The sequence below is a fragment of the Amphiprion ocellaris genome, chromosome 13, assembly GCF_022539595.1.
Source record: "Amphiprion ocellaris isolate individual 3 ecotype Okinawa chromosome 13, ASM2253959v1, whole genome shotgun sequence".
In the NCBI taxonomy this organism is placed as follows: domain Eukaryota; kingdom Metazoa; phylum Chordata; class Actinopteri; family Pomacentridae; genus Amphiprion; species Amphiprion ocellaris.
In genome coordinates this window covers 4803447-4827515 of record NC_072778.1, presented here as the reverse complement: position 1 = coordinate 4827515, position 24069 = coordinate 4803447, and the positions used below count along the sequence as shown (strand labels likewise).

Below are 24069 nucleotides of genomic sequence, written 5' to 3'. Positions count from 1 at the left end.
TGTGGGTTTTTAAGGCTAATAATGATTATTAGTGAGACATTTGGAGTAGATATTCATTTGTAGTAAATGAAAGTATTTAAAATCTTGGAGTTAAACTTAGAAGAACACAAACTAACAGAAAACTTTATGTTTTTGTTTTGTTAACAGATGTAAAGTTAAAGGAGTTTTATTCGTTACGTGTAACCAATCAAATCACTCCAGAAGACAGAGCGACCACAGGTAGATAAAGGTTCAGAGCCAAAGTAGCACCATTTTTAAATGTATTTATTACCGTAAATCAGTAAAAAATAAAATACTGATAATCAGTAAATCAGTCAGCCCACAATTACTACAATTCTACAGTGTATGTCTCTTTCCTTTGACTTGTCATTTGTACAATCTGCAATGTATATGATGGCGTTTTTTTTATACCAAAGGCTATACTATGATGTTTTCTAAGAGACATATGATACTACTCTGTTTGTTCTGGCTCTGGGCTGCTGCACTCCTCCTCTGTTGTTTTCTGGATTGTACTCAGCTGCATGCCTTCGTCCACCAGGCCTCCGTTGACTCGTCCCGCCTGCCGTCTCTGGAGCTGAAGCTGGATTGGAACAGACCAAAGTACAGTCCAATCACGATGCCAGCTGCCTCTCAAAAGGCTCCTTCATCTGGCAGGTGGCACCACTTCTTCTGAGGGGAAGCTGAGCTGGTCCAGCAGAACTTTGGAGATGTGTTCCAGTGGTTGGTGGATGTGTGGGGAGATAGAGAGGGACCTTTGAATTGTTCACAAAGGAAAACAGGGAACCCAGTGGTAGTTTTAGTTTAGGGTGCTACTGCGGTGCATTTTTGGGTTTTAAGAGGTGAACAGGAAGAGTTTTTTTTCGTATTGATTATCTTTTACTTTGTTCCTGGTTGGAATGCCCATCAATGTCAACATGAAGTTCACTTTTAGTTCTGTTGATTTATTTTTATTTTACTAACACCCATTTGTTTTTAACCCCCTCACATGTTGTGTTGTTGTAAAGTTACTCTTTCAAATAAATTCTCATCTAACCCTCTGGAAACCAGCGTTTGGACTGTTTTTGTGTTGCTCCTCACCTACTGACAGCTGTGGAATAAAGGATATACTGTGACGTTTTTAGAGCGACATGCTATACTATGATTAACATTATTAGGAAGCACTGTATTAATTTCCATTGTTATGCTGACGACACTCAATTGTATTTATCTATGAAGCCAAATGAAACTAATCAGCTAGCTAGACTGCAAGATTGTCTTAAGGACATAAAGACCTGGATGACCTATAATTTCTTACTACTAAATTCAGACAAGACTGAAGTCATTGTATTTGGCCCCAAACATCTTAGAGAATTGCTTTCAAAGCATATAGTTACTCTGGATGGCATTACATTGGCCTCCAGTACTACTGTGAGGAACCTCGGTGTTATCTTTGACCAGGACATGTCCTTTAACTCGCACATAAAACAAATCTGTAGGACTTCCTTTTTCCACCTGAGAAATATTGTGAAAATCAGGAACATCCTGTCTCAGAGTGATGCAGAAAAACTAGTCCATGCATTTGTTACTTCTAGGCTTGACTACTGTAATTCCTTATTATCAGGTTGTCCCAATAGCTCTCTGAAACATCTACAGCTGATCCAAAATGCTGCAGCCAGAGTACTGACGGGAGTTAGCAAGAGAGATCATATTTCTCCTATATTGGTTTCTCTTCATTGGCTTCCTGTTAAATCTAGAATAGAATTCAAAATCCTTCTTCTGACATATAAAGCTCTTAACAACCAATCTCCATCATATCTTAAAGACCTGATAGTACCATATTATCCTAGCAGAACTCTTCGCTCTCAAACTGCAGGCTTACTTGTTGTTCCTAGAATCTCTAAAAGTAGAATGGGAGGCAGAGCCTTCAGTTATCAGGCACCTCTCCTGTGGAATCAGCTCCCAGTTTGGGTTCGGGAGGCGGACACCCTCTCTATTTTTAAGACCGGGCTTAAAACCTTCCTTTTCGACAAAGCTTATAGTTAGGGCTGACTGGGGGACCCTGACGGGGTATGCTGGTGTTTTCATTTGCACAACTGACTTCCCCTCTTGACGTCCCTTTAGTTTGCCCCTAGTTATGCTGCTATAGGCCTAGGCTGCTGGGGAACCTCTCTTGATGCACTGAGCCCTTCTCTAACTACCTATGTATTTACTACATATACCATTATTGCATTACATTCACTCTGTTTCTTTCTGTGTCCTTTCTCCGAGTGTCCCTGGTCCCAGAGCTGGATGCTGGATGCTTCAGATGTGTGGCTGTGTTTTATGGTCCTTGTGTCCCACCCCCCCACCTCTCTATCTCTACCCCTCTATCTGTATCCCTCTATCTCTACCTCTACCCCTCTACTTCTATCCCTCTATCTCTACCTTTCTACCTCTTCTGTCCCTCTCAACCCGCCCGGCCAGCAGGCAGATGGGTCCCCCCACATTAGAGCCGGGTTCTGCTCGAGGTTTTTTTCCCTGTTAAAAGGGTGTTTTCCTTGCCACTGTCGCCTTTTGGCTTGCTCTGGGGGTCAGGCATATGGGTTCTGTAAAGCGTCTCGAGACAATTTGACTGTAATTGGCGCTATATAAATAAAATTGAATTGAATTGAATTGAATTGAATGTTTGTTGGGCCACACACTATACTATAGGCTTTTTTAATTGACATATTACTGTGACGTTTTTTTTGTTTTAGTTTTTTTTAGCAACATATAAGAATTCGAACAGTTTTAAAAGTTACTATACTTTTATTGTGCAATGAAATTATTATTCTATGGCATTTTTTAGATGACATATTATACTCTGATGTTTTCTTAAATTACATACTATTTTGACAATTTACTGCACTATGACATTTTTTGAACCACATATCATACATGACAATTTTAGGCAGCATCCTATCATTTTGCGCTTTTTGAACCACATAATAATCTATGTTTTTTTTTTGCCAACATGCTGTACTATGAACTACAGGCCATACTATGTTATTCTTGAAAAGTATACTACACTTTGACATTTTCTGAACTACATCCTATACTATGGCATTATACACAGAGTGCTTTGGTTACATGTTGATTTATAATCTAGATTTTTTTCTGTTTTGTTTTTTGACGGGATTACCACAGACCTGACCGTGAACACCGTCGACACCCACCTGAGGGAGACGCTGCCTAAGATCTCAAGGCTGCTTGGTTGTGGTCTTTCTGGCACGTACTCTTCCAAGATGAGCCGGGAAGTTTAACACTGATGGAATGACACCAGGTCTAAGCCGAAAAACTTCCAATTCCTCCTCAACCCATAGTTTCTGGGAAACCTACATGGAGTAAGAAAAGTAGACAGAGAAGTAATTAAGTCTGTACACAACATATTAAAAAGAAATCATGCTAATAAATTAAGTACAAAGAACTGAATTCGCCAATATACTGGAGACCAGAGCTATTTAATTTGATAAGTAGAACCTTGTTTAGTAACATTTCAATTATTTGAGAGCAGTCCTAAAGAACTGCCTGTAATCCCAATCATAAAATGGGTTTGGAGGAAGAACATAGATGGTAATCTGGATATACATGAGTTAGGCTTTATAAGTACTATTGGTAGTATTGGTGGTAGTAATAGCAATGTGACTACTACTAGTAGTAGTGATAGTACACTACTGCTGCTGATACTGGCACTGCTATAACAACTTGTACTATTACAAATGCTGATACTACTTCTACGACTAACAGCTGTTTATACTACTACTGCTGCTTGTACATTTAGTATTACTACTGCTGCTTGTACTTTTAGTATTAATACTACTGCTTGTACAACTATACTACAGCTACTATTAATCGTCTGGTATTTGCTTGTCTAGCTGCTAGCTCGCCTTAGCATTTTGCTAGTGGCTAACTAGTTAGCTCTCATAGATTGGAAGCTCTCAACAAGATTTCATAATGAAAAAAGAGCCAAAAACTATTCTTACCTATGAAAAATCATTCCAAGTTTCCTTGTCTCAATCGTACGACGCAGTGTGTAACTGTATGCAGCACAGTGAGCCGGCATACTTCTTGTTGCCGTTTTCACGCCGTCTACATCAACGGAATGCACTAAAACTTTGCACCCACTAGCTTAGCCTCGCTGTAGCACGCAGCTCAAAGGGGCGTGTCCTATCTACTCATTCATATCTATGACAACAACGGTAGCTGCACATAAGGACGCCTGACGTTTATTAGCTGCGTAAATACCATTATATACAGTCTATGGTAAAGACGTATGTGAATCGCATCATTGGCTGCAGCAGCCAGTCACCGGTCACTCACTGACTCACATTGAAAAATAGCACAGAATGAATGAGGACTGAGGACATGTATTCTCTCTGCAGTACTGTCTGCAGAAGTATAATTCCAGTTTAAGACTCCAGAGTCGAAGTTAATCCTTCGTGAAAAATTGTATTTCTCACTGAGACTGTTCATGCTGCACTTACTGTAAATAAAGATGTTGGGAGATTAGGCTGAAAAAGCATTAACTGTGAGAGCGGCTCAGCATGTGAATGATGAGACTTGTCATGAGATATCTAGTAGTAATGACAAAAGTAGTGAATAAATCCCTATACATGGTGATCTGAATATAGATGAAAGGTTGGTACATTTTGTCTTATTTCCTTATTAAGGTTGACTTTGGTAGAATTTCATGTAGACAAGATTGCAGCAGCATCAGGATCTGAGCAAGTGGTCTGAAGTGCCACACTCAGGATTAATCCCTCGTGAACTCTGACCTGAGGTCTCCAAGTGAAGGCAGGCATTCAAATGGCACAACTGGTCTGGGCAGCCAAGGTCATTGTTACACTTTCTGTGTCTGCAAGTACATGAAAGTTGAAATAAATTCAAGCCTAAGCCCATGAGAATCCACACAGACCACTGTCCAGACATCAGCATGCAAACTAAAATTAGTGTTTTTAGATATTACGCTACAGGGCAGTAGCGTGCATGCACTGACTACCCCAATCTACAGTGCATGAATGGAACAAAGTCCTCTAGGCAGACTCCAAGTGGACTAGAAGATAGTATAAGGGCAACAACTACATGACTATGGTGTCCACACCTGTCCACACATCCTACCTTCCCCCATCCAATCTGAACTCCTCTCTTAGTGGATGTCGACAACAATGAACTACCAACAACATATTGAAAGCAGAAACCTTTCCTCCCTTTTTGGGATATTTTCTTGTTGGGCTGCACCTTTACTTGGCCTTCTCAGACTCTGTCCATTTCACTGTCTACAGACCGTCGAGGGTAGCACATGGCTTTTATTCACTGAAAGTTCATGATTCAAAGTTTTCAAAGTTAAAAATGTAGCATAAGGCATAGGCAAGGCAAATCAAAGCAGAATTGGTCAAATGTGCCAGACCCACTATTCTTCCCTATTCTATTTCACCAAATTGCCCCTCAGGGATAAATGAAGTTTTGTCTGATTCTGATTCCTGAGTGGTGAGTCTTCTGGATATACCAACAAATGCATGGATTCACATCCTTTAGGTGGAGAAAGTGTTTGTGTAAAGAAGAGGCACTGATCAAAATACAGTGTTAGGAGACCAGTCGCACCAGCAAGCCCAAGTCCAAGGAACCAAACTTTACATTAATCCATTTAGTCATGACATCTGGTCTCCAAATATCAATACCACTATGTTTCCTTGTTTACCTTTCCACAGGCTGCAGTGTTTGACAGTCTGCAAAAGTGACATGATGATTGGATAATCTATCCAACACCACAAAGCTTCTATTTTCCTAATTAAACACCAAACCAGTCACACCCGTCATATGTCCATTAATCAATAGGCAATGCCATGTCTTTTTAGGCAAGGCAAGGCTTTGTTTGTATAGCACACATCAAACACAAAAGCAATTCAAAGTGCTTTAGACAAGCAAAGAAAACCACTTTGACATTTGAAAATAAAAGAAAAAGAGCCAGAGTGGAATAAGTGAAGACAGAATAAAATGAGTTTTAAAAGAACACAAGGGGCAGCTTACTAATGTCAATTTGAGGACTGCAAAATGTTCTATACTGAGGCCCTCTACAAATAAACATGAAGCTCTCTTATACATTTTTTTTCTTGTTGCACTATACAGGCTGCATTTGCTGACAGATGTGCACCAACATTCAGAATTTAAAGAGTAGGAATGCAACCCTCTGCCTGTTTCACAGAAATCACATTTGGTTGCCCTTAATGGAAATCAAGCAGCACAGTCATGGGAATCATATCACTTTTAGGATGGCTTTTAAAGCACACAATTGGAGTTGCTCACCAGTCAGCTTTTATCTCCCTGGCTGCTGAGGATGAGATAGTTCAGGGAGGTGTGTCTGGTGATCCACGATCTGCAGCTCTGCTCACAGAGGCTTGGAAAATGCTGGCCTAAAGATAGAGAGTATGCCAGAGTAAATATAGAGACAGCGGGATCTTTCATTGCTGCTGGTGCATGACAACCTAACTCCCAGTTCTGGTCACTTTTAATGTTCTGAACTTGATTTAAAGGGCACTCAGCTGAATAGGATTTGAGACATCAGTACACTCACAGCCCACTGCAGGAGCTGCAGACTGTATAGTTGTAGGGTATTTTTATTCATTGTAAAATGACTGATGTCTGCAGTGTTTCATAGGTCACCAGCGATGCACTGAACTAAATTTAGTCCTGAAAAGAAGAGAAGAGTAGTTTGCTTCAATATTGATGTGGGGCATGGCTCAGGATTCTTGGATCTAAATACTGTCCTTAAAACTGAAGCTTGGCACAACTTTCAGGTCAGTTACAGGGTGGCTGCATTTTAAATACTGTGTTTGTTTAGTATTTTGTTATGGATTGTAACATTTCAGCCCCGTCTAATGTCTCTCTGCATTTGGTTTTGAGGGAAACATATTTCTGCTGGAGTACTTTTACTTGCGATGTGTTATGTGTTTCCTATTTGCCATTTATTTTGTTACTGTCGCTCCTTTCAGAAAACCAATTATATATTAGATGGGATGGGAGTTGTCATCCTGGTAATTAGAAACCAGAGAAGAAGCTTTGAACGTGTTGCGAAAGCGTCATAAGTAAAATCAAACCAGACTGTGCTATTTCCTAAAGCTAACCAAGGAATTCTTGTGCCTAAACTTAACCGAGTTTCTAATAAATAAACATTGTTTTATGCTTCTCCTCATAAAAAAATGACAGAATAAACTGTTTTCCAATGACTCCTATAACCGCATATAGTATATGAGTGTTTGCAAATGGAATAGTGTAAAGAGAGACAAAATCCATTTACAGACACTTGACAGTAACATAAGTCAATCATTACTCTGCCAAGGAACACGGTGGAGTTATGCGACGATCGGCGTACGTTTGTCTGTCTGTGCTCAATGTTACTCAAAAATGGAAAAACGGGTTTGGATGAAATTTTCAGGGAAGGTCAGAAATGATACAAGAACCACCTGATTAGATTTTGGCAGTGATGTGGCTTTTGGACTGGATTCACAGGTTTGTTAAGGATTTCCATATCATTGTGAGATAGCGGAACAGTGTCACTGTAACTATGACAGCAAGTGAACACATTACATCAGCTGCCTGCTGCTGATCACATGATTGCAATCCTACTACAGATCAACCGCTGTGGACTTATCGGGACTTATCTGTCAGACATCATACAAGGAACAACTGATTAAATTGTGGGGTTGTTCCCGAGTCCCATCAATTCTCACCGCCCGCTACATGTTTTGGTCATGTGATTAACGCACACATCCACAACACACGCCTGTGCTCAGTGCAAGGTAATTTTTTCTCAAAGATTTCATCCGTCGGAAATGATGCAGTAACTAAGCAGTCTTGGCAGCGTACTGTGCTCTCTGAGTGCTTTTCTTGTTGCTATTGTGTTTTTAGATGTAGCCGACTTATTTTATTCATTGTTTGTTCATTTTGGGCATGAAAATTTCATGCTTAGGTTTAGGAAAAGAACAGAGTGTTTCACATCTGCAACAAGCATCTCCTTCATTTTTTCGCTCCTTTTTTTTTTTGGTTACCAGGGTGATGAGCTCTGTCGGATCCAAAAGAAGTGACAATGACGACACTACCGCCTCCCAAAAAGCTCAAAGAACCACAGGAGGTCACTTTCATCAATTGTTCAAGAGGGATTAAAAACCCTACTTGTTTTAACTCCCTAAAACAAGCAATCAGTATTGCAGTTTTTGTGGCAAGGTCGAACTGGAAGCAGGAGTTTGTCGTGAAACTTGTTGAATTTTTCAGGTACCTCGGAGGAAGTGAAGAGCTGTCCTTTCTCCTCTCTTTATAAGGAGTTCTAGTGGTCTCTGTGAGACAGCATAAAAATGAGGACATCTGTAAACGCTTCACGTTTGCACCTCACTTTGTCGCCATGTGCGAGGGTGTGAGGGAGATGCCGAGAGAGACATAAAGTAAAGAAAATGAGGATGATGTTAATGATGATAGCAGAGACAGAGGAAGGCGACGGACAGAGTGACAGAGATGAAGAAGACAACTTAGCATGGGAAAGAAAAGGGGAGGATTTGATGGCGAGTTATAGGAAGGAGAGAGATGGAGGTGGAAAAGGGAGAGATGGTAATGAAGGGTGAAAGACTAAGAAAAATAAGGAAGATGTAAAGAAGGAGAGGTCAAGAAAGGTAGACCAAGGGAAAGGGGAAAAGAAGGAGGACAAGAAGGTGTTGAGAGCAGAGAAGAGGAAGAGGGAAATTATAATGAGGTGGAGAGGAGGAGGATCAAAGCTAAGAGGAAGAACTGGTCGAATAGCTGGCAGGGGAGAAGAAAGGGATAACAGTAAGATGGAAGGAGGTAAGGAAGAGACTGAGAAAAATGAGAGGAAGATGAATTGTGACAACAAAAGAGGAGTTGTGGAGGAGAAATATGGAAGATGAGTGTTGGAGAAGGCAATGAAGGAGGTGGTGAGACAGCAGAGAGGAGTAGAGGAGGGGAGTTGCCTCGAGAATCGAAGAGGAGGAAGAGTCTGAATTGATTTTTTTCTGTCTTCTCCTCATCAGTCTCTATCTCGACCTCTACCTCCAAAACACACACACACACACATGTTCTGTACTCGTGCTTGTGAGGATCAATATTGATGTAAACAACTGTAAAAAAAAGTAAAACAACATGCAAACCCCAAACCGTACAACCCTTATTTTATGGACTGTGGTTTGGAGGGTTGTGCCATTTGCTAGCAATGGACAGTAGATGGATGCAGAACTAGGATTACTATAGTAAACCAATCCAGGCCTCAGCATCCTACAACCATGCCAACCCTGGCTGCACCTGACTGGTTGAACGCCGTCTGCTCCTGGATTTCATACCAGACCAACATGGCAGCTCATTTGGGAACTTTCACTTGCTTTACAATCACAGTTTTAACCTCTTAGGGAAGAAATAAAATGTGCAGCTGCTGAATCTGCCTTCATTGTTGAAAATAATGTTTAGCTTAACAGCTTTTACAGAGACACTGAGTGACAGCTGGACACTCCTGAACACTACAATGCTACAATTTCATTTAAGAGATGCTTTTATACCAAAGCAACGTACATTTGAGAGTATGATAGATACAACACAAGCCAGGATCAAATCAGTAGAAAATAGCCTGGATAAGAGCCATAAAACAAGTTCAACCCTCAACTTTATGGGTTATTCCATTTCAAATTAACAGAGACCTTCTATTCCAAGATCTCTGATTTGCTATAAACTATGGATATTTAAAATGGTATCTGTAAAATTTCAGATTGATATATCAAATAGTTCCTGAAATATTATTCTTCAAACATAGTCTTAAATTTCCATGTGTGAAAAAAGGTGGTAAAAGTGAGTTGAGTAAGTTAAAAAGCTAAAATCTCAGAATGTGTTTGATCTATCAAGCTAAAATTTTACAAATATCTTTGTAAATATCAAAATTTTATGCTATAAATTTTCATAAATGATTGAGCAGAAATTGTTCTGAAAAATCTGGTGATTTGAGAAGGAATAGCCCTTATGCAAATGATAAGATGCCAACATGACACCATGTCTCTTGAAATGCAACACATTGCTACGAGAATGCATTGCAAGTTTGCACAGCAGCTTGCATTGACAAAGAATGAGATGTGTAAAAATGATGGATCACTTGGACATGTATCATTAATCCTCAAACAGCCCTTTAAAAATGGGGATGGGACAAAAATAGTTCCACTTTCCGAAAATGTCCTCACTAAACATTTCCTTGCTGACCTCTTTGATCTGAGATGTGAAAGCTGAAAAGGTGCTCGCAGAGATACATGTTCAAGAACACATGCAAACAGGCCGAGCTGCATTTCAGACAGAGATAGAGGAGAACTAACCTCCCTCATTACATTCCCATTGATTTAGACAAAGAACGACACCCACTCTCTCTCTCTGCACACACATACTAACACACATTTTCTTAAAGTTTGTCCACCTCTCTTTTTTTTGCATTAACAGTAGCAGTTGTTGGCAAACTTTGTTCACAGCCTCAACTGCGATTCTTTATTATGAATGGAATTCACATGACATTGCAGGCTGTCGCTTAAGTTGAACTCTTTCTTCAAAGTATAGGTACAAAAAGTGGACTGGAGGTCAAGAAGCTATTTGAGCCAAAATCCAACATAATTCATTTCAGATTCACCCGTGGAATCTGTGAGCAGCTTTCATGTAGAGCTTTAGTGAATTTTGTCTCACAAATTAGGCCTGTGACCACGGCGAGAAAAACATTTCAAATAGAGGAGAACAAAACAACAAGACAAGGAAAAGTTTAGATTAAACTTAACTTACCATAGTCGCTGCATAACTATGTGTGAGTTTTATCGACCTGCTGCTCTGCCACATCTGGGGCTGAACATGCCCCCTCCACTCGCTGATCAATGGACGCATGACATGAAATAGGCCACGGCACTGATTGATAACTACAAACAAGACATGGCTTCCAAAGATAAACATCAATAGAGGATGTTGTCTGGCTGCAGTGTTGCGTGGAACACTGTAACGTCTGTAGACAGCTTTATGAGATGTTACATTACATGAGGACAATCATTTCCTCTTATTAAAGTCTGATTGATAACATTTTGGATCAATAACACACTTGTTTATGGAGGGTCTTTAGCTTGAACTGACACTGATGCACCATGGGATTTAATGCATGTAAATATGGGGAGAATTTACTATGCATTGCCAAATGTTACCGGCTGCACTGGCATTCTCCATTACATACAAAAGAGCTTTTAGAAAAGTTCCTTTTTCATTTTTTTATAGGTATAAGAATAAGTTCAAGCCATCAGAATTCCGGCGCAGAGTGACGCTCTGTTACGCAGGGAAGCCAGAGAACCCAAGCGCAGACTCACAGAAACTGACAGACAAATGAATAACTGAAAGAGATTTATTTCACCAAATAACTAACCAATACAGGAACACAGAACTGAACTGGGGGGGAAAGAACCAAACCAAAACTACTAAACTCTAACAGCAAACTCTATGAATATAAAAACGGAAATCTACAAACTGAACCGACTTAACAAAACTAAGCTAAAGAGAGATACTCACAAAATGGGGAAACTGATAACCGAGGGGAAAACAGGCTGGGGAAAATCCATGAACAGACAACAGAAAACAACCGAGTCCAAGAGGGGGGAAATCCAGGAGGGGAAAAGCAGCAGAGTCCATGGGGCTGAGGCAGTCTGGAAATTGCAGGCTTGGTGGGGAACAGTATCAACGAGGGTAACAGGATCGATGGTCCGACGGGGAATGAGTGACTGAGCAGAGTTTAAATAGTGAGCAGGTGATATTGAGGGCAGGTGAGCTGATTACTGCAACGTGATTCACCTGCAATAATCAGCTGAGTGCAGGCAGGTGAGCAGGGAGAGCAAGACACAGGGATGAGAGACAAGAGGGAGAGAGATGACATAGAGGGAGCCAAAGGGACAGGTCAAAACAGATTGCAGAAAATCAAGGAGGAAGAAAGAAAGAGGGAGAAAGAGGGAGAAGGAACAGGAGCAGGAGCGGAATCATAACACGCTCCTCTGTTTTGTAGGCATTAACGGATCACTGGAGTTACATACTGTAGTTGTTTTGGTATCAATTTAAATGCATCGTTATCGCTGGTGTGTCGTGTGTGGAATGGGACCAGAGAGAGAAAAGTGGGATAAAAGAGAGAGGAAAAGAACATGAATGAAACATCTAATGAGGTGAGGTGGAAAAGTGTATTTGCAGAGACAGACGGTGAGAGAGGGAGACAGGAGCCGGGTTCTGCAAGTAAATTATGACTTGGGTTTGATTTGATGCAGCAAAAACCTGGAAGATTTGCTATTTATGTTCCCATTAAAATGTTGCTCAAGTTTGAGATAAATTCCTGAACTTTTGGCAAAATAGAAGAGTGTGTGCTTTCATTAACGACATTTATGCAAATAAGAGGATTTGACAAGATTACATAATGAGATGAGGAGCACCAGTAAATATGATGCATTTTAATGCTGCTACACGGATGTCTCTGTGGCCAGTTTAAATAGGAGGAAATTTACTGCAACCAAAAAGTTTTAATCAAATCCGAACTAATTCTCTCATATAAGCCAGCCCATCCTAAAATTGCCAAATTTTGTTGCATATGCATATATTTGCATATTTCAGAAGTCCTAATGAAGACTTTTTCTTTTAGTTTTTCTTTTACATTTTAGATATCAAGTCACAATCTGATACCATTTTCTTTGATAATGCATACATTATTAAAATTCATCTTGTGTGTATACTTGAAAATAGCTCTGCAATGCATTGAGAAAAAAACAGCATTTCCATATAAGAGAAGCACTCAGAGGGCGCAGTACTCTGCCAAGGCTGCTCAGTCGTCGTATCATTTCCAACAGATGAAATCTTTAATAAAAACTGACCTTGTGCTGAGCACAGACGTGTGTTATGCATGTGTACGTTATGTACAGATACTGAATCACGTGACCTAAATATGTAGCGGTGCTGTGGGAATTGATGGGAGTCGGAAACACCCCACAATTTAATCAGTTGGTCCTCGTATGATTTCCAACGGATAAGTCCCAATAAGTCTGCAGTGGTCGATTTCTAGTAGGATCGCAATCATGTGATCGTCAGCAGGCAGCTGACGTAGTGTTCACTTGTTGTCATAGTTACAGTGACGCCGTCCCACTATCTTGCAATGATACAGAAATCTTTAACAAATCCATGGATCCAGACTATAAGCTGCATCACTGCCAAAATCTAATCACGTAATCCTTGTGTCATTTCTGACCTTCCCTAAAAATTTCATCAATACCTGTTTTTGAGTAATGTTACTAACAGACAAATAGACGGACAAATGTACGCCGATCATCACATAACTCCGCCGTGTTCCTTAGTGGTGGTTATGAACCTTGTTGTAAAGCTCCTGTAGGCCACTGTTTGTAATGTAGTGTGATGGTGTTGCATGGTTCCAAAAGATGCTTTTCGACCACAGCAATGGGCTGCTCATTCAGCACAATGAATTATATTTCCTATCTGTGTGGCTGTTTATGATATACGGTCACAAGTGCACCTTCTGCTCCTGAGTAATGGCATGGAACGGTGACCACTGAAGTGACCTTTGACCTTTAACATTTGTAATTTTATCAGACATTTGTGTGCAATTTTATTCTAATTTCTAATTATGAATTCTTGACTTGCGACCAAAAAACAGTGACCTCTGACCAATCAGTTAATCCCTGGATCCCAGTGGACATTTGTGCCATTCAAGAGGCATCACACTGGGATGGACAGATGGATGGACACCCGGAAAACATGATGCCTCCAGCCTCAGCTGTCGTTGGTGCAGAGACGTAAAAGCGTAGCAGATGTAGGTAATATCCTGAGGCTTTGTGTGCATGTGTAGGCGGATTTATCCTCCACGTCCTTTGGAGTTATATTGTTCGTCATGTATGGATGTATGGAACCCTGGGAAAAGCGACGTCATCCTCGACCCGGGATTCACCTTTCATTAACCAATCAGAAGAGAGAATGCAACCAGAAAGCAGTCAGCTGCTGCGTATAGATAGGGTGTTTTTTTATTCTGCATGAAACACAACAATTTCTCACAGCATGCTTTGCCAACAACACATAAACAACACATCAGTGTAAAAGAGGATTTTATGAGCTAGAAAGTACATGTGTGAATAGCTCTGGGCAGCTCAAGTGATTTATGCACTGCAGGGAAGTAAACAAGGGGAGGGAGGAGTGACCAGTGAGGATGGTATTGAAGGTCAGAGTATTGTTTCTCCTTTTAACCCTGCCTTCAGGTGCTGCTGAAAGCTGTTATGGGCTTCTGTAGTTGAAAATATGTGTTGTTGTTTATTCTGAAAATGCATTTTCTCACTGTGGCCATGTGCTACATGCATCTGTTTGCATTTTTTGTGAAAATTGAATAGATTTTTTCCTCATTTTTGCATGTTAAAGGCATGATATTTTCATTCTTGCTGTCTTTATTTGCTGTCTGTTGCACATGCAAAGCTCTTCGTTTGCCTTGATGCTTTAGCTTGACTTATCTGATGCTGTTTGCTGGTGATAGTACAGAAAATGGACGGGAGATGGTTCCAGGCTTTTCAGCGGATTTCTGATTTGATCTTCTTTCTCTCACCGTAGCTACAGACATTCTGCACATGATAAACAACCACACATTTAATTGTAATCAAGCAAAATGTGAAAGTAAATGCATTAGTATATTTTCCAACCACAACAGAACGTATTTTAGACCCATAGTAACCCCACACAGACATCATTCCACCATTCAGCTCAATGACACCTTCTTACTGCAGAGATAAACCAGCTCAGTGATGCAGCAGCAGTATTAATGTGAAGAAATGCACATCAGTAAAGTAATTGATGCTATAATCGATTCATTGGCTAAGATTCCCTGCATGCATGGCCGCCATCTTAACACACCATGTTATCGTGTTCTACACCTTCTCAGCACTGCATCATTGCAGTTCAATTACCATTTAAAATTGCCTTTATGCTGGTTGTGTGCTCCACTCTGCAAGGCTGTTCATGTCCACTCGTCCACTGGTTGTGTTCACAACAGCACTTAAAGGCAGCAGTGCACTCCTATATTGCAAATGTTGGCAAATGTCAGTAACAAAACAGCTTGTCTGGAATTTTTTCACTTCAGTGTGTTGCCTCGACACAATTTGTGTATTGTCATACAGTGAAATGAGATTTTTTTATGAATAGCTGCAGCCATTAATCACAATGTGTATTTGCTCCACACACAGTTAGTTAAGTGTGTTCTTTCATCATAATTCTCTGTATGATTGGAAGCCAAAAGTAAATGAATTAAATCTAGAAACCAATTTGTTGAATCAAGGAAACTGGCTCAGTTTTGACTTTCAAATTTCTTAGCAGTGACTAATTTAAAAAGAAATTATAACCTGATTTAAAGTTGTGTTGATGAACATGTGTTATGTTGGTGGGAAGGAAAGAGAGAGGAGAGAGATGTTCAATATGACCAGACTCAGCAGTTTTAGACAACTTTCATATGCAGCTTTAGAGGAAACTTTTCCATTTGTGTTGTCCTAACATTAACTTGGACTTTAAATCTCTCTCCAGTCATCAATTTAACCCCTAGAAACTCATCTTGTATTGAAATTACATATTTAGAAGTTGTTGTTTTTTTTTTTAAATTAAAAGACTTCTTTTTGTTCCTTAAAAGGCCTTAAATTACATAATTTTTCTTCTTTCATAAGCAATCATGCTGTAAAGAATTTTAAAATATCGAATAGTAACTTTTTTGGTAGATTTTTTTAACCCTCGTAATAGGCTTTCTTTTTAAAATAACAGCAAATATCTCTAAGATAATAAACACTAATGTTCATTTTTCACGGTGGTGAACGTGCAGATCTGTGATGTCCTGGCCTCAACTTACACTCACCCTCCTGCTCACTGCAGCTGGAGCACACCAGGTCACTTGTGCCTGTACACTGTAAAAATTTTCGACACAGAAACCAACTCTAAAGAAGAATAGTGATACAGAAAGTCCCACCCTGTGATGTGACAGTATTTATTCCTTACATATGAAACCCTGGAAGTCAGATTCCATGGTTTTGACTGTCTACAGTACACTGCAGATTTCAGTGGAAATAACTCCACCATGCTGTTGATTATTTCTCTAATGGAATATCTTCCAGCGTGTGAAAAAAAAACATATGGACATTAACATGGTAAAAATCTGGTGGTGCAGTGGTTGGCACGTTCACCTAACAGCACTGTAATTATCCAGAACCCTGTAAATGACAAGCTAATGATATGAAAATTAGTGACATTGTTTTTTTTTCTGGTGTTACATTTGACAGCATTGGCACCATAATCTTAGAATGTCCACTCATGAATGCAAAGGGTAAAGAGTTTGAAAAATTTCAGCCTAATTCAGCACATATTCAAACAGGGAAGGAAGGCACTAATTAGTGGACGGAGCTGCCGAAGTGTTGGGTTGCTGAAATGTAAACCTGCTTCTGCAATCCGCAGACTCTAATGTCCGACAGCTGGTGCATGCTGGCTCAATATACGCATGCAGCACGTTTTGTTTTTGGTGTGTTTTGGTAACAGGTGTCTGCGTATGAAGCATCATCCATCAGCATCAGCAACCGCAGAGCTCCTCCACCATTTTAAATGACCATGACTGTAAGGAGTGCAAATATGGACAGAAGGCTGACAGGCACGATGATATAAATGCCAAACATTGGACGCTGGACTATTTGCACAGCAACGGTCTTTGATGGGTCACTACATGAGGACAAACCCTGATAAAATCCATTTATAGCATCTGTTTACATCCAGACCTTTTATAAGCATCTTAGACTGTGATGTTACACCGACTTGGGACAGGGAGGTTGGCTTTGACTACAGATCATCTCATAAATTATCTCATAAATCATATCAAGGATACACGAGAGGCCACATGAGAACCCTGCAGGCTGCTTCCAGCAGGCCACAGTAAACACAGCCTCTTCATAATAGCTTGGAAATAATATGTGTCCACAGGTAAATTTGGAACAAAACTGTCAGCAGTGGGATTAAGAACGATATGAACAATTGACTTTAGCTTCCGATGCTAATTTGTCCATAAACACAAAGGGACTGCAAATCCAGGTATGTAACATATCATTATTGTCATCTATCTTCACTTAAAATATAATTATTCTAATTTTGTTGTGACGGTTATTTTATTTGTTTGTATTGCTTGTCATGATATGATGAAATATAGTTTAGCAGCTTGTGAGTGTTTTATGTTTTATGTGGCTTGTGTTATTGTTGTCCGTATTCTTCTTTTTTTTTTGGTATATTTGGCAAGAAAACACCCACTATTTGTTTTCTGGCTTATTAATATTCTTTTGGTTGTGTGAGGACATGGACTTGCTTTCTTTTCTGATTTGAAATGTAATTTTTTTTCTCCTCATTGATCACAAACATCACAGAGAGGCAGGAATAAATAACATCTTCACAGGTGTTTTGGCCCAGAGAATTTTTTTTAAAGGCAATTTCTAAACTTGTTACGGCATTTGAAAAACACTAGTAAAGACTGCTTTTTGATTATTTTTCCTCTTTTTTTTCTTTTTGGAAAAAGAAATATTTTAATGTTATTTCATAGTCACAAAGCAGGATGTTTTTTCTTTTGTATCTTGTCATCCTGGGGGAAAAAGCTCCTTTTAAGACAGATAAAGTGATGTTGTAATTTTCTGGAAAATAAACAATGCAGATTATCCATTTTGATCGTTAAGTTTTTAGCCTGACCTTACTGATTAATCACTTCAGGCTTGGGATGTAACAAATGATTTCTCTTGCAATTTGCACATAATAAGGGAGTTCTGTAGCAGGGACAAGAATGTCTCGTTTCAATGTTGGTGAGACAGATAACCACATACCTGACATAGCAGACACTAAGAAGTATCAAAGCAAAGCAATGTTTTACTTTTATTAGCTGTATTAGAATCCAGGTTATTAATGGACTCACACATGATCTGGCAGCCCCTCCACTGTATGAAGCAGTGCTAAAGTCAAGGTCAGCATGCTGGCAGGGTGAGCAAGGAAGTGAGTAAGCGAATGACAGAACAAGAATGAGCACGAGCGATGAGCACAGCACACAGGATGAATTAATACCTATATCACTCGGATTCTCTCTGCACACTATTTTTCCTGCAGCCCTTCACCAGATTGGCCAACCAAGTAATGGAATTCACTGGGTACATGTCAATGATTCCTGCTGCCTTGAATTAAATACCCCCAATAAATCAGAATGCTCTTGATTCAGTAATGCCCTTATTCCTTTATGGATGAGAAACGTAAATTGATGTGTGCCGAGGGCCCTGTCGCTGAATGTAACACAAGCAGAGGTAGAGGAAAACGTCGAGTCAGCGAGCTAATGTTGGTTTTCACTTTAAAAAAGAAGCACGAAAGCGACACATAATCAACAGAGGAAACTGTCTCTTTCTTGATATCTATCTTTGAATTTGATTATGTGTCCCAAGCAGCCCCAGAATTTGCACGTCTGTATTAAATTTGGATTTCCGACTGCCATTCGCATCAGTTACAGTTAAGCTTTATGTAATCAATGCTCGATGGCAGTGCCCAAAAACACAGTCCTCACTCTCAGTAATCTACCACTGTTTACTATGGTTTATTGGCCCTTTATGGAAATATTTAATACTGTAAGTGTTACACTGGAGCACACGTCACATATTTTATTGGCCTATTTCACAGTAAAATGTGTTTCATTGGCCCTGCTATGAGGCTGCTCTGTTGGCTCAGTGGCAGCATGGCTGACTGTCTTCAGTGTGCCTGGCTAGCTGACTGTTTGGCTTTCTGACAGACTGCTTCTCCGTCTGTCTATTTAAAGATTACAAGTACTTGAATTCTGGGTTTACTGTAAGTGGCAGTGTCACGTTATCAATAATACAGTAGAACAGGTGTGAAATACGTCCTCAGAAGTTTTACCATTAAAATATTGCCATAATGTTTTAACGCATTTTGCCCAAATATATCATACAATGAGGTCTTGGCAGCATCTTTCAGGAGTATAATTAAGACATGCTAACAGCTAGTCCAAACCATCCACTTTTCCTGCAGACTGTAAGGTAACTTGTCTTCAGTTGACGCTGCAAGTGTCAATTGGTCCCAGTAAATAACCTTCACCTTTAGCAGACTTCATCTGCTGTAGAAGCACTACTTACCTGGCCGTCCTGCAGAGTCTAGGCTGTGGTCTCAGGAGTGAAATTAAGGGATATTAATAGCTAGTTCTCCACAACAGACCTGAGCCTGTGTGATGTTTGGGAGCAGCAACATTTTGACTTGAATAACTTCAACTATCAGTTAACTGTAATGGAGTAAACAGGACCTTATTCCTCCTCTGGATGTAACATCCAGTGTAGTGTTAGGACCTCTTGCTGGCCATTATTGCAGCATGAAACATGGCTAAAGTTGTGTCTTTGGTGTTGGCTGTTAAGTGAAAGGTTTACAGTTTTGCAGATAAATATTGTTATAGTGAGGTTGGAAGGGATAGATGGACCAAAAACATCAAACTTTAACACAGGACAGTGCTGTGTGTTCTCTGTTCCCTGCTGTACCAACACTCACTATTGACATCTTTGAATCATGTCCCTTGTCATTCCCTAACCTTAATTGAGTGGTTCTCTTTGTAACCTGATGGCCACCGTTCCCTAATTTTGACAAAAACGTAACTGTCTGTAAACCTAACCATAGCAGTATTGAATATATTTTTCAAACTCTCATTTTGGTAACGTTCTGCCTGCATCAGTTGCATTAAACTGTCTTCCTCACCCTGTGAAGTTTATAACCACTGGTGCAATAGAACAACAGGACCAAATGCAGACATGCAATAAATAGCATATGAAAAAAGGACAACCAGCAGAAGTAATACAACAACAAAAGGTTGCTTTCCAACATGTGGGCCATTTGAAAGCAACTTGAACATTTGTGCATGTTTTGAGCTCTGTCAGTCCTCTTTCAGGGCCGTTTTCAGGAGGAAGAAGGTACATACTTCATACCAGGTGCTTCTAAGTGGTCTTGCAAAACTGCTGCGCGAGGCTCAATGCTTATTGGTTCAACTTGAAGAGGACAAACTGATCAGTCATGTTGGGAGAAGATAATGAGCACCACTTTTCTGCTATTCTCAAAGTCCTCGCTGAGTAGTAGTCTTCTCCTCGCTAACATCAGCATCAACAATGTAAACTCACCAAATAGCTCAACACAACAAACCTCCAATGTTCCATGTCCTACGCGCTCATAGAACTGGAGTTACTTCCAGTGACAGCTTTTGTTTTCGTGCACAGATCCTACAATGAAAACAGAAAAACTAAACGGGACCATAAACATTCCCACTACCTTCCACATTCCCCCAGTTCCTGCAGTGGAAAGCTACCTAATCTTAGCAACTTGTCAACAAAAGCTGGTAGAAAAAGACTGCTATGAAAAAAATGAATGGCACTCTCCATCCATCTTCTTCTTTGGGCCATAGTGCATGGAGGCATGCAATATGCAAGGCATTCCAGATGTCCCTCTCCTGAGCAACATTTTTTAGTTTCTCCTGAGGGATCCCAGCATGTTCCAAGGTGAGGTGACATGTGTCGTCATTCCAGTGAGTTCTGGAGCTCCTCTCAGTGGGACACAACATCACTCCACAATTTAAAGATTTGTACGTCAGAAAATGACGATTGATAAACCTCAATGGTGCACATACTGTGGTGAGTAACACTGGATGTAGTCAGTGGAAAAAAAAAAACTTTTGTTAATTGATTAGAACACTCAACAGGGTGCCTTGAACATCCTGTCAGCTGAACAGTATTAGCTGTCAGTGCTTCAGTTTGCACCGAAGAAACTAAATACATCTGTCTGCAGTGAGAACATAGTGTCAGGCGATATGACCTCCTGGCTGACTGGCTGCATAACTGACGCTAACTGAGTGGCTAGCTGCCTGTGTAGATTAGAATGTACCAATGTGTTCCCCTGTCCTGGCTGGTTATATTTGGAACATTCCTCTTACGTGACATGGATTCTTCTCAGTCACTCACTGGCTTTGATATGAACATTATGAAAGGACTCAGCATAAAGCAACTACAAACATCCTTCTTTTCCTAATTGGTGGTTTATTTTGACAGATTCTGTCATGACTCCAGTGCAACCCAGAAAACCCTATAATGACATGTTTACTGCATGTAAAACTGTTATGGCTAGTAGCAGGGCCTCAGGACGGCAATGCTGGTTGGACAGTCCACAATTACTGGTCGGACTGATGTGAAATTTGCTGTAGATGTCGCAGAAGTGACAGCTGACAGCAATGCAGCACCCCCATCTCCAGGTGGCTGATTTGTATTGTTGCAGGGCTGTCTCTTGCATCGCACCCCACGCCTCCCATCCCTTGTCACCACAGCTGCCTTTTTTCTGTAATGAGAACAGCTATAACGTTCCTCATGATTTCCTCTAATATTTGGTATAGTGTCATATAACGTCTTGTCTGTAATATTCTGCTGCAGCAGGGAGGTGTGACCCAGATTTAGACAACTTCCCGAGCATGAAACAACAAAAGTTCTCATATAGTTTTTCCACTAACAGCATCTCTGTTGATTACCCTGTTCTTTCAGTCTTGGTGACATAATGTGATGCTGTGAAAATCTGGTTTACAATAGCTCTATCCCTACACTGTACTTTTTTTGCAGATGCATCTATAGCAAAACCTTTGTGTAACATTGCAATCGCATGCCTTTTGTTTGGACAGGTTCTCAATTTTTGGAGGGAAATGTCACCCCCATGGCTACAGCTGTGGATGCCTGTTTCCGGAGGATGATTGCTATTTTTGGATTCTTTTTGTTGACTGCCTGACATTTTCTCTAACAATCGGGTCTTAATTTTCACAAAAACATATAAAGGGGTTCAGTTGGGCTGGCGCACTCACTCTTTGTGGGGTTTCCCTTTGCACTGTCAAAGCCACCTTGCACATCAACCCACTCCTTTGTCAGTCTGACTGTGCACATGGCATGGATAGATAGACAGACCTCATTTCGTTTGAAAACTGAATGTGAAGTGGTCTGAAACTCTGTATAAAGCAGCATACGTGTTGACTTTAGCCATTTAATAAGACTGTTGGCCTGCATGACTGTTACTTCACTGTAACTATTACATTAAATTCACTGTCAAGCTCAACTGCAAGTTCACTGTCCTGCTTTCCGATGGGGTTTGAGCACAATATCACAGTAACTCACCACCATGGCTATGGTAGGTGCTACAAGCTAGTTTGATCATTTCCTTGCTCTTAACATTGTTAATATTGGTGTGTATTTTGTTACAACTCGGCTCCACAGTTGTAACAAAAACTCGGAGACAACCACTGTACGGTGAAAAACAAAGGTTTATTGCCAATTAAAAGTAGTCCACAATGCCGTCAAGGCCCAAATATTAAAAATTCCTGCACCAAGCATAATAAATGTTCTATTTATTGTATTTATTATTTCAGTAACTTTATTATATTTTGTATGTTATTATTGTCATACAATTTATTTATTTGTGTGCCTACATCTTTTATTTTCTTACTTGGCTACTCTGTAAAGGAGGCCTCCGTACTTCAGTGTACTCTGACTTGACATAAGTTTGCAAACAAATGAACAACTGAGTGAATCAATTAATTAGTATTCATTATTTGATTTATTTACTCACAAAGGGTTTTCAGCATTGCTTATGATAACAACCATAAGCCTATTGTGTGTTTGATTCAAACGTAGGCCTTTGATTATAAAAATTTTTTGGATGTCACATGTGCAACCATGTTAAACTCCTTCTATTGGACATTCTGGTGTCCTGCATTGAAATAAAAGCAACTTTACACTGAAGGTACCATATCTCAAATGGAAATTTAATGGCAGGATACATCCATGATCCCCAGGGGATAAACCCTCAGTGAAATAGAAACAATGCTTGTTTTGACCTGCTGCTTCTGAACTTGAACGGTTTAAATCATTAATCAGAATGGTAAGATTCCCTCATTCCTCCATCAATGATTGTTGTTGAATTAAAAGACACATTTGAACATGCTTTTATTCACTAAAAACAAGGTAAAAATATTTTTAAACTATCATAAACCCTTGTGATCTTTTAGGAAAATATCTATTAAAGAAATGACAGTACATGGTCACCATGCACCAAAAACTAAAAGAATTTGGTTTAAAACTGTTTACATTCTTTAAAAAAAGGGGGGTCATACTAACAAGATAAGACATTTTTTTCCACTTCTTTCTCAGTGTGAAGGTATTACAGCTGAAATGTCCAATTAAGTGAAGTTATCTGAGGTTGAGCTGACCGTTGGATGCCAGTGGAGTTTACCGTCTTTACTGCACAGATTTATTTCAGCAGACATCAAAGCATGGAGGTAGCTGTGGCTGTAATCTGGGATCTTATTGGAATGTCCACTTCAGTGAAATACTGCACTCGCCTATATGTACAATATTCATTGACACATACCAGCCCCGCTTAGCGACGGTGTGACCTCAGATCGCGGCCTTGTTTTCAGGTGGCCGACCGCACCCTGAGGACTGAACATTATTGAAATGTCAACTGGAATGGTCTGGATGCTGCTAAGACACACATCATCTCAGTTTACAGTCAAGAGACCTGGATTGTTTTTAGTGTTTGTGGAGGTCCGCTGCAGCTCAGCGTGATATACTGAGCCACTAACGCTGCCAGGGTTTCAGCAGCTTATAGCCTGTTTGTCATCTTGAGTGGAGTTTTCTTTTAGCTTGAGAGACATTTGTTTTGTAAGCCCCCCACGGCTTTTCCTAGTCTCGTCGGCACATTTAGTGTTTCTACCCTTTGTCTTTTAGTCTTTATTGTATATACAAAGAGATAACTAAATATAAAGTGAGTGCAGAGTTGTTTGTGGTCGGGACATATTCCCTGAGGTGTTAATAGTTTTAAAAGACGACTTAGTTTAGGGCACAATTTATAAAAGTGAACCTGTCTTCTTCTTGTTCTGTTCGGATGTTGTACACAGTTTCAAAAGCTCCTACAGAACCTTCCTGA

At 40.0% G+C, this 24069-nt stretch overlaps 2 long non-coding RNA genes across 2 annotated transcripts; one reads left to right on the top strand and one right to left on the bottom strand.

Moving 5' to 3' along the window:
• Window positions 1-386: 386 nt before the first annotated feature.
• On the bottom strand, window positions 387-4297 carry LOC129350281 (uncharacterized). The gene is made up of 3 exons (XR_008603624.1): window positions 3981-4297; window positions 3174-3332; window positions 387-752 (listed from the first exon to the last, which is right to left on the bottom strand). It is a non-coding gene; the product is annotated as an uncharacterized LOC129350281 (long non-coding RNA).
• Window positions 4298-6344: 2047 nt separating this feature from the next.
• On the top strand, window positions 6345-22643 carry LOC118471549 (uncharacterized). The gene is made up of 3 exons (XR_004848874.2): window positions 6345-6791; window positions 13697-13852; window positions 21776-22643. It is a non-coding gene; the product is annotated as an uncharacterized LOC118471549 (long non-coding RNA).
• Window positions 22644-24069: the final 1426 nt, after the last annotated feature.